Raw genomic sequence first — 16141 nt, forward strand, 5'->3', positions numbered from 1 at the left:
AAACCTTCTACTGGTGGCATGATATGTCTAGTGGATACCATTAATGACAAATAATGGTTTTAATGGTTAGCTGATGGTTTGTAATGGTATTTGTAATGGAAACCATTAGAATTTCTGTGACGGTTTGTATGTGTTTTTGGGCAGGGGTTATATGAAAATAATCAGCGTCAGCATTGCGACTGGGACTTCACCTCGTCATCGATTATTTTCCTCGAGCGCGCTACTTGGAAACTGCTTTAACGTGCAGTTCGTGCCGCTCGGAAAGTCGTCCGTTAAAGCTCGTTTGACATTCGTGTAGGACGAAGAGTAATTTGCGTAGGATCCTTTATTTATTTTTCTTCGGCTTTGAAACAAACAAATACACACAGACGAACTCCCACGTTCTTCTTGGTCTCAGATTTGTTTTCCCCTCAAAGGTAGATGTGTTTTCTGGTGACTAACACACGGCCATGTTGCGTAAATCCTGGGAGTTTATCTGTGCATCATCTCCGAGATAAAGCAGGCATGTACGTTCGGTACCAGGCTACGAACACACACACACACACACACACACACCAACACAAATCTGTCCCAGCCCACGTCGGCTCATGTTAGCGCTCAGTCTCAAGCTCAATAACGGCATATTTACTCTTGTTGAGTTTGTAAGTTACGATCGTTATTCAGGTGTCAGTTTCAAACACCTAAACTCCTGCTGTTCCAGATGTTTATCACGTTCTGGAGGTTATCGTGTCTTAACGACGCTTTCCAACTTCCCCAAAAATGTTGTTTTAACGTGCTAAAGTTTATACTGGAGTGAAAAAGAAAAATAAATGTACCGTAATATTTAGCAAAAGGACATTAAAGTGTGTGTGTGTGTGTGTGTGTGTGTGTGTGTGTTAGGTGTGACAGTAAAGTGTCAAGTAAAATAAAACCTCAAATATATGTGAAGATAGTAATAGTTTAAAAAAATAAATAAATAAATAAATAAAAATAGCAATCAGAGCAAACATTTAAAAATAAATAAATAAATAAATAAAAGTTTTTCTTCCTTTCTCGAATCTATCAATCTCAAGTCACAAAAAAAAAAAAAAAAAGCATGACGCTTCGGCAAATGTAATAATTGATACAAATAAAAGAACGGCAGGGACTTACAAATGAAAGGTGGGCGTGTCCAAAGTGTATTCGCAGTCAACCAAGAATAACGAAAAAAAAAAAAAAAAAAAAAAAAAAAACAAGAAGTTGAAGTGAAATGAGATTGATATGAGATTCAAGAAAGGAAGAAAAACTTTATTATTATTATTTATTTATTTATTTATTTATTTATTTACGTCTGCTCTGATATCTGATCAGTATTACGGTGCATTTATTTCTCCTCTTCATCGAATTCAACCTTGCTACAGTATCGTTTACTTTAACGTCTTTGACCTGATTCCCGATTCGGTTCAGCCGAGGTTTGTTTTTACGTCGACTCGGAAGCTCCTTTCTCAAAAATTCAGCCCGAGTTGATCCTCGCGGCGGTTTTTGTTTCACGCGCGCCGCTCTATTTGGTCCGGCCGCCGGTCGATCGCTATCTAAACTGGCTCCAAAGCACATCATCATGGGGCGTTTATCACATATTTATCATTGTACAACATCCCTCAATGACACTCGGTAGCTCCTCTGACCCTTCAGCGACGAGGAGGATATTAAGTATGCGCAGACGCCGAGTGTATAACAGCAGCCGTGTTGATGAAATTCACGCTCAATCAAGTAGAGACGCGATGGCAACAGAGGCCCATTAATCACTTCCACCAATAGCACCTCGCAGTGTAATCTATAGCATATAAATCTGCACCAATTCATAATTAAGCAGCGCGGCTGTCGGCGGAATGCAGATAGGGTCAAGAGAAAGAGACGAGGACTCGAGATAACGCGCTCCACGCGAAAGCTCCGAGTGGAACGCTTGCTGAATCTCAGGAAGCTGTCCTCCTTAAATGATTAAACGCGTCTTCCAGCTTTGTGTTTGACGCATCACACGAGTCAGAATCTGAAATAATAATGCACTCTTTCTTTGCTCGATGTGCAGCATAAACATCAATTCATTAAATATCACGACCTTCAACGCATGACCTTGGGTACGCACAACCGTGCGAGACTACACTGCGATGACTCACACGTTTTATACATGACTCCCTTCTGACCTTTTGGCTTCTTTATGAACACTATAAATAAATACTACAGATTAAATATTAACACGACAGCACCTTGTGACACGACGCAGAAATGGCTTCTCCTCTGAAGGACTCAGAGTTCAGTTCTTGTCATGTTCGAGTGAGATATTAGGAGCCCGGAGCTGCGATTTCCGAGACGAGACGAGACACGATCGACGACCGGAGCAAAACGGGATTCGCGTTTGTTTCTTTATTACGCTCTTTAAAACAAATCTAACACGAGACGAAGCTATTTTATTCAGTAGGGCAAAATCGGAATCAACAGCGTAGCTAGGAAATATCGATCATGTTTCATAATATCACTAAAAAAAAAAAAACTAACTGGCTATGCTACTGAAAACCAAGCCAAGCCACACCTTATTTATTTTTGGCTGTCCAATCACAGTTTACCTTGTCCGCATGTTGTTTGCCGAGATTACAGGCACAGAGGCCACGCCTCCTTCACTGTGATAGCGGCCACGCCTTCTTTACTAGGACTGACGGATACGAAGGTCATGCCTTCTTTTTTAAGGCTGGCCAGTACAGAAGCACTGCCTCTTCCACTGGTACTGAAAAATACAGAGGCCACACCTCCTTGACTAATACTGACAGATACAGAGGCCACACCCCCTTTACTGAGAGTGACAGATACAAAGGCCACACCTCCTTTACTAATACTGACGGATAGAGGACACACCCACTTCACTAATACTGAAAGATACAGAGGCCACACCCACTTTAGTAAGACTGACAGGAACAAAGACTTCAATAAGACTAACAGATACAGAAGCCATGCTACCTGGAGAGAGAGACGGAGAGAGAGAGACGGAGAGAGAGACGGAGAGAGAGAGAAGAAGCCTTCATTTGTCAAATATACATTACAACACAGTGAAATTCTGAAATTTTCGCATATCCCAGCTTGTTAGAAAGTTGGGGTCAGAGCGCAGGGTCAGCTGTGATGCAGAACCCTGGAGCAGAGAGGGTTAAGGGCCTTGCTCAAGAGCCCAACAGTGGCAGCTTGGCGGTGCTGGGGCTTGAACCCCTGACCTCCTGATCAGTAACCCAAAGCCACCACAGAGCGAGAGAGAGAGAGAGAGAGAGAGCGAGAGAGAGAGAGAGACTGATTCAGTACCAACGGAAACTGTATCAAAATGATTTGGATAATGTTTTCAAATCATAAACCTTTCTAAAATACTTTACTGATACAGCCACGCCCAGATTCATCCCATCGTCGATCGCTGTACAATAAGCATCAAGACTTGAAACCTGTTTACACTATAGTACCATCACCACAGATTAGCATGTTGCTAAGCTATGTGTTTTATTATTCCGGAGCTGTGAAGCACTTGATTCTCGCCACACACCACTCGCCATGTCAAAGTGAGAGCAATCTCACCGCACGCCCTGATCATTGTCTCTCCTGGGATTACTGCTGACGTGACCTTCTCACCCATACATATGTTCACCACGCACTGAGAGTCAGAGGGGCAGGACTAATATACCCCGAGCTGGCCCAATGCCATCGTCTTAACCCCTGAAGTCTGAGGCGATGGAGGCAAGAGGCTGGAGCAGGATCGCTGCCCTGGCACCACGCCACACAGCCAAGGTCACCAGAGTTCATCCAGGAACCAGAGAGGTCCCGACACGGCCATGTTCACTGACCCAAACTCTTCTGCTCTATTGCACATCGCACAGAGGCACCAGGAGATTACAGCTGGGTGAGTCAGAACTTTTATCTGTTTATAGCTACGTCTCATCAAGTTGTTTTTCTTGGCAGCATCTTTTCTTAATGACGCTATACCTTTTTCACTAACACTAACCAGAACAGAAGCCACGCCTCCTTTACGAAGACTGACAGGCAAAGCACCCACGCACCTCCACTGGTACTGAAAATACAAATGCCACGCCTCTTTTACTAATTATAATAGATAAAGATATACAGTGATATACAGAGGCCACACTTCCGTTACTTACAGTTACAGAGGCCACACCCATTTTACAGAGCGATACAGAGGACACACTTCCGTTACTTACAGTTACAGAGGCCACACCCATTTTACGGAGCGATACAGAGGACACACCTCCTTTACTTACAGTTACAGAGGCCACACTTCCTTTACTTACAGATATAGAGGCTACACCTCCTTTAGAGATACGGAGGCCACACCTCCTTTACTTACAGATAGAGAGGCCACACCTCCTTTACTTACAGATACAGATAGAGAGGCCACACCTCCTTTACTTACAGTTACAGAAGCCACACCTCCTTTACTTACAGTTACAGAGGCCACACCTCCTTTACAGAGATACAGAGGCCACGCCTCCTTTACAGAGATACAGAGGCCACACCTCCTTTACTTACAGATATAGAGGCCACACCTCTTTTACAGAGATACAGAAGCCACACCTCCTTTACTTACAGATAGAGAGGCCACACCTCCTTTACTTACAGATATAGAGGCCACACCTTCTTTACTTACAGATATAGAGGCCACACCTCTTTTACAGAGATACAGAAGCCACACCTCCTTTACTTACAGATAGAGAGGCCACACCTCCTTTACTTACAGATATAGAGGCCACACCTCCTTTACAGAGATACAGAGGCCACACCTCCTTCGCTTACAGATACAGAGGCCACACCTCCTTTACAGAGATATAGAGGCCACACCTCCTTTACAGAGATACAGAGGCCACACCTCCTTTACTTACAGATACAGAGGCCACACCTCCTTTACAGAGTTACAGAGGAGAGATTTGGAAATTAAAATTCTAACATCAAAATTAATAATTAATTCCAAATGAATATCTATAGTATATTTTAAGATGCAAGAATGACAGCAAGATATAGAGATCTAGAGAGAGTGTGATGAGAGAGAGCGAGAGAGCGAGAGAGGGAGAGAGAGAGAGAGCGAGAGAGAGTTGTAACGAGGACCCTGTAAATCATCTGCACATGAAGGTGTCATAACTTTTGGGTCTTTAAGCCATTTTAGTAGCTACAACACAAACAAAGCATGAATAAATTCACAAACATGAATAATTTGGCTAATTAGCATGAGTTACTCCACTACATAAGCCACACTCAGCTAAAGCCTGACAGCGACGCTAAACAAATATGACCTCTGAGTAATGCTACACGCTGCATCACAGCCAGAGTGTGTTTATACTCATTTACTGGAGTTAATCAAAGACAACAGCATTAACTAACGCTAGCTAATCTCCAGGATCGTTAGTGTAGTGTGAGATTTATATTTCCCTTCTTTCCTCTTTAATCTTTTGTTTTCTCTCACCTCCTCGTCTGTACACTCTGCTCAAACCAATCAGCTTCCCCAGCGTCACCGTTCATGCTAATGCCGTCGTAGCGCTCGCCGTGTCATAGACTGCTGACTAGCCAACCCTAGTCTAGACTCCGAGTCCAGCGTTCTTTGTAGCAACGTCTCCACCACTTCGATGCCGGATTTCCCATCAATGACTTCAGACGTCACCGGAAAAAGAAAAAAAGAGAAAAAAATGAGAGCGTAAAGAAGCTCTCGCGTGTTTGTTTTGAGGCGCTAACGGTAAAGCCTGACCGTTATCACATGTTCGTTGATATCTCTTTCTCGTATTCGACAGCGATAACGATGTCCGCTTGTGACCTCTGAGAGCTGCACACAACCGCTAATGTCTAACGGAATAATGAAAACGCTAACGCTAACTGGGAAATGAGCGAATTAGCTGAGCACAGCACAGGTTTTCCAATAAAATCATATTAATTCTTTAATGTTTCAGGGCGGAGTTTTCCTTTCAGCTTTCACCATCCAGCACATGTTTTGCTTATCATCCTGCTGTATATGATTCACGTGCGAAATTGACACGTGTGCTTTTTAAAACACGTTATATTTCACACATTTTTTCTCAATATAGCACGTGTTGTTGTTGTTGTTGTTTTTTCGTTCTCACGTGCGATTCTTTAAGATTAAATTGTTTTGGGGTGTTTTTTTTTTTTCACATGTAGGGCGGGTGGCTTCATTATTCACGTGATCACGTTGTTTACATGACGTCGTGTGTTTACTCGACTTCACACGTGCGATTTCAGGGCGGCCCCGCCCGCCAGTGGAAAGTGCTCTCGCCGTGCTTGGAGGTTAATTACTGCTCTCTTAACGCAGGACTATAAACACCGTCACGGGGCTTTAATTCCACACGGCGACCGTGTTTACTGTAGAAAATGATCTATAGTTATGAAAACGGCTGCTGTAATGTGTGTGTAAGTGTGTGTAAGTGTGTCAGTGTGCAGTTTGCAGCAGCAGCACACTCATTACTCATGTGTACGCCAGAGCAACACAGTTCAGTTCCATGCGAGACAGTCGGCCGATCGGGGAACGTGCCGAGGGGATAGACCGGGAATAGATTTCATTCTCACCAAAGAGTCTCTTCCTTCCTTTCTTTCTTTTTTTTCTTTTCCCTTTTTCTTTTAAAATAAAACTTTACTTTCATCGCAACTTGAAGATCTCTGAAGTAGTCTGAGAACAGAGAAGCGTAGTTAGGAAGCGTTACGATCGATTGCGCAAAAGTTTGTGCACCCTGGAAACAAAACGATCATTCATAGCAGCAAAATGTTAAGATATTAATAGGGAATAAATCACGCCGTGTTGTGCAGTCATGGAGAAATAATCAGTGACGCTGTGGTGTGGTGTGTTGTGGTGTGTTGTGGTGTGTTGTGGTGTGTTGTGGTGTGTTGTGGTGTGTTGTGGTGTGTTGTGGTGTGTTGTGGTGTGGTGAGTAACCGCTACCGCTCCGAAGATGATTATTTTCCAGTAGCAGCGTGTCATGAAGTGTTCTATTCCTCTTACAATACTGCAATTAGAAAAACAATGTATTTATTTATTTATTAAAGAACGATACTTTTTGTCCGTTTATAGTTACATTTAATGTTGCGTATCTGTGGATCGAGTTCATTAGAGTTCCTGTTCTCACTTGCGTTATAGCAGCTATGAAGGGTCGTTCCTTCACCAGCCTCTCTTTCTCTTTCTCTCTCTCTCTCTCGCTCTCTCACTCTCTCGCCCTCACTCTCACTCTCCCTCTCTCTCTCTTGCTCTCGCTCTCTCTCTCTCTCTCTCTCACTCTCTCTCTCGCTCTCTCTCTCTCTCACTCTCTCTCTCTCTCTCTCTCTTTATCTCTCTCTCTCTCACTCTCCCTCTCTCTCTCTCTCTCTCTTGCTCTCTCTCACTCTCTCTTGCTCTCTCTCTCTCTCTCTCTCTCTCTCTCTCGCTCTCTCTCTCACTCTCTCTCTCACTCTTTCTCTTGAAGTTATAGAAAATTAATTGAGATTGTAAGTCATATTCAGTCGTATTTATTTATTTGTGTATTTATTTATTTGTGCATTTATTTATTTATTTATATATACCCACATTTAATTTTTTTATTTTCTGCAATACAATGTCCAATTTTCGCAGAATATTTTGCGTTTTTTTTTTTTTTTTACCAATAAAGTATATTTTAAAGTACAAAGTTTATACAAACACAGTATTGATCAAGGTGGGAAAGTTAAGTTTCACATCAGCATCATAATAATAATAATAATAATAATAATAATAATAATAATAAAACCCTAACCCTGTAAACAGTATATTATTCCTTGTGCTAAGTTTCTTAATTACATTTTGAATAAACTGGGAACATGATGGAGTTTTAATCATGTCAGGTTGTCAAAACAACACGTGTGGGTGTGTGTGGGCGTGCGGGTGAGTGGGAGTGTGAAAAACATGAGAATACGGCGGCGTACAGCTGTGTCGCGAGGCTGAGTGCAAGGACTTGATGTCAAAACACAAGAAGTAAAGATGCAGAGGCGTGGCCGTGATGTCGATGACAGGATTCACACCTGTGAGAGAAAAAATAAAGCACTATGGGTGTGGAGCAGCCATCTTTAAATCAGACTCGGTAATACTGTGTGTGTGTGTGTGTGTGTGTGTGTGTGTGACACTGTGCTGTGTCTGCTTTCGCTTTTTCACCAGCAGAACTAATGGGCTGATCCATCTCTCCTAACACACACACACACACACACACACACACACACACACACACAGAGTACAGTGTGCTCACACAGAGCCCCATTCTTTTTGATTTTGTCTTCCCCATGTGTCTGTGTGTGTTATTCCTCTGTCTGTACAGGAAGTGGCAGTTTTGCCCCGAGCGCTTCCTTTGTCTTCCTGAGGTTACAACCTCCTCTGAAGGACTCGTGAGCTTTTTTCCCGATCAGCACAACCCCCCCCCCCCCCCCCCCCCCCCCCCCTCTCCTCTCTCGCTCAGACGCTGACAGATCCACCTTCGGAGGTCTTTTTTCAACAGCCGGCCATGTTGCTGATGCGTCCTGCTTCCTTCCTCCTCCGTCTGGATTTCGTCTCTAGTCTCAGCCTCGAGTCTCAATCTCAATCAGAGCGAAGCCGTGACAGGATTCTGTATCGTGATCGGCCAAAAGGTGTTGATTCATTTTCCAGAACAGCAGCTCTGATAGTTCGTGGGTTTCGTTCTAATGCGTTCTAAGGGACCTGTATGGTGTGTGAAATCGCTGACCGAGACATCTATGTAATATTTATGGAACGAGCGTACGTCTTACGATACACGTGCATCTCAAAAAATTTTAATATTGTGGAAAAGTTCGTTTTTGTCAGTAATTTAATTTAAAAAAGTGGAACTTCCATATGTACGAGATCCGTTACACATGACGTGAAATATTTCAAGCCACAATTTAAAAAAAAAAAAAAAAAATCGGCTGACGGAAATCAAAAATCCAGTATCTCAAAATATCAGGATAAAGAATTTATAATAGAGAAAAGTCGACCCGAGAAGACTCTAATCACAGAATTAACTCAAAACACCTGCGAAGGTTTCCTGAGTCTCTAATCTCTCAGTCTGGGTCAGAACACACACACAATCACGGGGAAGATGAAAGTAAATGCTGCGTTTCATTTGGAAATCAAGGTTCCGGAGTCTGGAGGAAGAGCGGAGAGGAACAGAACCCGAGCTGCTTGAAGTCCAGTGTGAAGTTTCCACAGTCAGTGATGATTTGGGTTGCCAGGTCATCTGCTGGTGTTGGTCCAGTGTGTTTCCTCAAGTCGAGAGTCGATGCAGCGTCTACCAGGAGATTTTAGATCACTTCATGCTTCCATCTGCTGACGAGCTTTATGGAGACGCTGATTTCCTTCTCCAGCAGGACTCGGCACCTGTCCACAGTGCCAAAACTTCTAGTAACTGCTTTACTGACCGTGGTGTTACTGTGCTCGATCGTCCAGCCGACTCGCCTGAACCCCGAACCCCACAGAGAATCTACGAGCGACACCAGACCCGACAATACAGACGAGCTGAAGACCTATCAAAGCGACCTGGACTTCCAGAACACCTCAGCAGCGCCACACGCTGATCGCCTCCACGCCGCGCCGCACCGACGCAGTCATTCCTGCAAAAGTATTAAAACCCCGACCGAGTGTCAGCGCATAAATGAACACACTGTTCACAAGGTCCACATTTCTGTATTATAAATTCTTTATTCGAATAGTTTGAGATGCCGGATTGTTTATTTTATTATATGTAAGCTGTAATAATCCGTAATCATCGGTAGCAGAGCTGTACCCCCACCACACGACCCGCTCTACCACCTGATCCACAGCCGCCCTCGTTTGTACAGTACCTGTTTAAGTCGGAACAAGAACTGACTTGTTACGTGGATGTTCGGCAACGTTAAACGTAACTATAACCAGATAAAAAGCACAGCCGTGCTGTTCTTTTCTGTAATGAATTAAAAATTTGAAGTACTGTGGTGTAGGAGGAATAAAACGCTTGAGACAGCCACTGTACTTCATTTCCAGGACACTCACTGCGTTTACGCTTCCTGTTGGTTCCTCATAAACCCAAACAAAGACATCTTGTTTATGTGTGTGTGTGTGTGTGGGTATGTGTGTGTGAGTGTGAATGTTTTATTACCCCCACCCACAGCGTGACAGTTCTCGTGTGTACACAAGTCACAAGCGAGCAAAAGCCGCTTCCCAACAGGCCCAAATTGGACAAGATTAGCGTTTGGCAGCCGAGTGGACGTACATCCATTTTTGCATTTAAATAGAGATCTTCCTGGCTTGTTGTGTGGCATTAGGGATTATCCACAGAAGCTGCTAATCAGCTCGGCTCTTTCCACAAGTCATCGCTTTTTTTTCCCTCTCTTTCTTTCAGCGTTTGACATTATTACAACCGTCCTCGCGTCCTCACACGCGCCAGCTCTTAAAATGTCAGCAGAGACTGAAAGGCCGAGGCGGTGTTGATTTGGGACGGAGCCAGCTCGAGGACGGATCCGACTGGGGATTTGTTTGGGGTTTTTTTTTTTTTTTTTGCTTTTGTTTCTTTTCGTGTGTTGTGTGTGCACGTGTGTGGATTCCCACCCACAGCTTCGTCGGACCTGATGCTCGGCCCGACCGTGGGCATGTTACCAGGGCAACCGGTGGGTTCGAAGAACTACCCGAGGGAAAAGTCTGCCACATGAGTGGGCAGCGTTTCGGTGTGGAACAGAAGGAAAGGGTTGCGACTGGCAGCCACCCGAGCCCACCGGCCCTCGAGATCAAAGCGTGTGTGTGTGTGTGTGTGGGGGGGGGATGGTGGATGGGAGGGTTATCAGAGCGAAGAAGAAGAAAGTTCAGGGGTGGTACAGCGCAGGCAGAAGGAATGAGATTTGTGACAGAGTTTGGACTAAAAGAAGGCCACCGACGGTGCTGATGAAGCCTGCAGGGCAAGGTGAGCAAAGCAGGAATCCAGGATCACCTCGCAGCCTGAAGGCATCTCTGTACAAAACATAGCGGAGAGAAGGGCAGGGATCGGGCACCGTAGCCCGAGGGCATCTCCTTACGAGGCATTTGGGAGCCACACAGAGCGATGTCCTGCTGCTCTATTGCAGCCCGCCCTGCAGGCATCCCTCTCTCACCGCCGGTGATCTATTGTAATGCTAAATGCTAATGTCAACAGCCAGATAGATTATGGCCTTAACGAGATGAAAGGTGTTATTCATAAAAAGACCTTTCCGAACACCTACAACACGGCAAAACCGATTGATTGGATTTATTTATTTTTAAATCTCCGAGACCTTTAACCCTTTCAGCTCCGGGACTCGTACAGCGTCACCGAGTGACGGTCGTTATGACGAACAACCGAACGCTGATTTGAAAATGAAAGTCCGCCCGTCTGGGTCGCGTCTCGAATCACGGGCCCTGTTGAATGAAAGGTGAAAACCGTTCCTAAAAGCTATTTCTAGCCATTTTACCGACTTGGGGCATTTTCGGCAAATACTGTACGTTATGACGTATAACGATCCCGTCGAGTAAAATCGTATGATAGGAAAGACGAGATGAACGCCACTAAAGTCGCAGTATATTCTAGGGCTTTGTTCAAGAATCGACCTTTATTCATCGATTTGTTTGTCTATTAATATAAATCTCGACACGGCGACGTTTTCCGTAAGGAGACGTTTATTTCACGTGTACAGAAGGAAGGAGTCTCCAGCGTCGGAGGTAAAGCCGTGACTTTTCCGACACCTTCGGAGGAGTTTTACGCTCTGCTACTTATAACAATAAATGGATTTATTTTTTTCAAAAACGACTTGTTGGTAAGAGTAACTCCGCTTCGTCACGCCACCCCGTCGTCACGACGGCACCGCACGCACAGGTAATAAGGTGCGGCTACGAACGACGTGTCACGACGCGCTGACGCCCGAGACTCCGTCCGTCCTTCCGTGAACGTTAGAGAAACCGTCTCCGTATTTAAAACACGGAACGTGCGCGCTCCTGCGCACGCGCGGTCATGATGGGACGGTCAGTACGGAGAACTGAGCAGGTATAAGTTACGTGTTTGTCGACTACGCTGGCGTTTTAAGACCCGATACGGCTGCGGCGTGACCGGAGATCTCACACACGCCACACAGAGAAGTTACGAGTGTGTGTATGAGAGTAGAACTCGGAGTGTATGGTTCAGTGAGTGCTTTATTCAGTGCGCTGATGAATAAACTATTGCCATATGGAGATCCTCCCTCGGTATCTGTGGCCCTCTGTTCCTGTCAGAGTCTCCTCAGGCCATGAAAAGGGGCTTTATTCCCTGCTGGACCGAGCTAAACCCACAGGGAGGATCTCTCTGTCTCTGTCTCTCTCTGTGTGTGTCTCTCTCTCTCTTTCTCTGTCGCTCTCTTTCTGTGTGTGTGTGTGTGTGTGTGTGTGTGTGTGTGTATGGGGCTCATATCTGCCAGCACTCCAAGTGCACAGTTTCTCCACTATTATAAATCACTAATCTTTTCAGCATGACCGAGTCCATTCAGCCACCTACTGAAGAAAATTACACATATCGCACGGCTCTCACGAATGCGGCTCTTACGAACGGTAATAACACGTAAAAGCCTGACAGCTTGCCGTCATTATTTTCACACCCTTCTCTCTCTCTCTCTCTCTCTCTCTCTCTCTCTCTCTCTCTCTCTGCAGTAGATCTGTGCACTCCATCCACGCCAGGAGATAGACTCCTAATGAAAAGTGTGCTCTCTCTCTGTCTCTCTCTCTCTGCCTCTCTCTTTCTCTTTCTGTCTCTCCCTCTCTCTGTCTCTCCCTTTCTGTCTCTGTCTCTTTCTTTCTCTCTCTTTCCCCCGCTATCTGTCACTCTCCTTATCTTTCTGCCTCTCACTCTCCCTCCCTCTGTCTCTCTTTCTCTTTCTGTCTCTCGCCCCTCTCTGCCTCTCTCTTTCTCTCTCCCCCTCTCTCTGTCTCTTTCTTTCTCTTTCTGTCTCTGTCTCTCTCTGCCTCTCTCTTTCTCTTTCTGTGTCCCTCCCTGTCTCTCTCTTTCTGTCTCTCTCTCCCCCCCTCTCTCTGTCTCTCTTTCTTTCTGTCTCTCTCCCTCTGTGTCCCTCTCTGTCTCTCTCTTTCTCTCTCTCCCTCTCTCTGTCTCTCTTTCTCTTTCTGTCTCTCTCTCTCTTTCTGCCTCTCTCTTTCTCTTTCTGTGTCTCTCTCTGTGTCCCTCTCTGTCTCTCTCTTTCTGTCTCTCTCTCCCCCTCTCTCTGTGTCTCTCTCTGTGTCCCTCTCTGTCTCTCTCTTTCTGTCTCTCTCTCCCCCTCTCTCTGTCTCTCTTTCTCTTTCTGTCTCTCTCCCTCTGTGTCCCTCTCTGTCTCTCTCTTTCTGTCTCTCTCTCCCCCTCTCTGCCTCTCTCTTTCTCTCTCCCCCTCTCTCTGTCTCTCTTTCTCTTTCTGTCTCTCTCTCCCTCTCTTTCTCTTTCTCTCTCCCCCTCTCTCTGTCTCTCTTTCTCTTTCTGTCTCTCTCACACACACACACACACACAGACTTACTCTTCTGTTTCTTTCTTTCTAGCCGTTTCCAAACACCGTCCTCCTTATGAAGGGATTGTCAACAATAGGAGGGGGGGAACGATGTAAAAAAGAAGTCAAATAAATAAATAAATCGTCTCTTTTGTCGTGAGTTGGTCTGCATTAGCTAAAGTGCCCTCGTTTGACAGACGGTGTAAATTGCACCGTGGCTTTTGTGTGTTTTTTTGTTGCTGTTGTTGAAAAATCGACTGCGTAATTGCTAGGCTAAAGCGACGATCTTTTTTTTTTTTTTTGGGGGGGGTTTATTTTTTTCCCCTCACACTGCTCCAGGGAAACGCCTTTCGCTGTGGTCAATTCGGCTTTTAGCGACGAGTTAAAATAAACAAATAAATCAATCCGTCAAACGAAATCCCCCCAGAATTAAAAATCAAACTCGGTAGTCATTTTTTTATTTTTTTTTCTTCCCTGAATGCGCCTCTTCAGCGCGCTTTCGAATAAAGCGCATCGGGTCGAAAGTAGAACAGACGGCACGGCGCTAAACACGTTCTCTTTTTTTCCCCCTCGTCGTTCGGCTGACACTTTCGCATGAGAAACCTTTTTCAGGGCGAGCTTCCTGCGAGCGCCGTCTCGCTAAGTGCGCTATAAACAGCGTCTTTAGATCATTTTGAAAGTACCGACTCGTCCTCGAACACTTCGCACTGAACTCCGCGATGATGCGGTCTGCGTTGCTGCGTGAAATCCGAAAGTGCTGCGTGATATCGAGCATGAAATTCCACCATACTCATTTACACCATGAATAACCGAACACGTCCCTGTACGCACAACGCTGTAACAGCGTCGCCGAGTCCCGAGGACTTCTTCCGCCGATCGGTCCGCTTTATAAAAACGAATCTTTCCGAACGTCCCACGCTTGAAAAGATTCCACGTTTTATTTCTACGCTCCGTTTTTAAACTCGTTTATAATCACGTGAGGAATAAATCATCCCGTGTGGTGCAGCTGGAGGAAAATAATCAGTCGTGATGAAGATCATCGGAGTTGGCGTTTATTCCAAAACTGACTGTTTTCCTCTCGCGCCGTGTCCTGAAGTCTTTTACATATACCTAAGCAGCGTAAACGACGGCAAAACTTTCAACCGGTGCAATTTTTAACGAACTCGTTAAAGTCCGACGTCACATCGAACTTTTTGTCCATTTGTAGTTACATTTGACGTCGTGGAACGTCTGTGCGACAAGTTTTCTCTCTCTCAAAGAAGAAGAAGAAGAAGAAGAGGAAGAAACGTAACTTCTCATGGTTCTGGAGTTCACACTGGAGACTCCTTCCAAAAATGTCCCCGTATCAACAATTACACACTTTTGTTTGTTTTGTTCGTTGGTTTGTTTTGGCGTGCCCGGCGTCCAAGTCCTCATGAATGCGATGTTGCTATAGAAACAATAAAATAACGCATTAGAAGTACTCGCAGTGCTGCTCTTATAGAAAAGAAATCAACACCTTCTGACCAATCAAATTCGAGAACGCAGTCGTATCGAGTCATGGAGTCGTACTGCGACGTGTGTGCATTGTTGTTTTTGTTTGTTTGTTTGTTTGTTTTCGTTTTGGGTTAAATCTCCGATGATTCCGTCAAGTCTGTCTGACTCGGGACCAAACGTCCACCCGTACTCCTCGCACGTCCGCGACCGGGGCGACTCGTTAATCTTTAAGCTCCGCCGAGCCACGGGTAATTTCTTCGCTTCTAGAAGCTCTACGAAGCCTCGTCGATGACCCCGAGGAAGGTTCTCCAGGCTCAGGAACCTCGGAGTGCAGTTTCACCTGGATTTTTTTTTTTTTTTTCTTTTAAGTGTGACGGTTTTGAAGCGGTGAATCCGTCGCTCTGGCGGCGGCTACAGAGGGAATGCATTTGCACAGGCGGTTCAGCTGGATGTGACTGGAAATGTTCTGTTCTGCTAATGTGTGTCACCAAAGGCCTGTGGGAAAGTCGCCGATGCGCCGTGAGAGTCCCTTGGGTCACCACACACACGCACACACACGCACACACACACGCACACACACACACAATACTTCACAGAAGACTTTCCCTGCTGTATTAGATAGCTGACAGTGAATGAACACCTGGCATGACATCTGTATCAGGTGCACATCATTAAAAAACAACTTATTTATCGGTAAATTGACGCGGCACGTCGTCTAGACGCGGCGTAGGCTTGTTATTTCTGTGTTATTTTCCCACGTAGCAGTAAGCCTCTCGCCGGCGCCCCTGGTTTTATAATTGTATTCTGCAATCTTTTCACCTAAGCCCTCTTATGGAGGTATAATTGTTCTGTAGAGATTAAATGAAATGCAAATGCTCTCCACATTTCAGAATCAATTTAATACAGGGTGGTTTAATTCTCACTCATAAATCCCTGGATAACATCACTTTAAACCTTGTTAATAGTCTTACTATCTGGAGTGCGCGCGGCGATAGCGTCGTGAATTAGAATGAGCGACTGCGAGACGAGTATAATTTCAGAAATTAATGGGCGCTGATTCCATTTGCTAAATTACTTTTTTTTTTTTTTCTCCCCTCAATAAGAGACAAAGGGATTATGCTATTATTGGCAAAATGGTATTTACCTCTCCACAAAGGTCGATGAGAGTATGCGTAATTTTGTCTACAAGGGAAAA

The sequence above is a fragment of the Ictalurus punctatus genome, chromosome 20, assembly GCF_001660625.3.
Source record: "Ictalurus punctatus breed USDA103 chromosome 20, Coco_2.0, whole genome shotgun sequence".
Classification (NCBI taxonomy): Eukaryota; Metazoa; Chordata; class Actinopteri; order Siluriformes; family Ictaluridae; genus Ictalurus; species Ictalurus punctatus.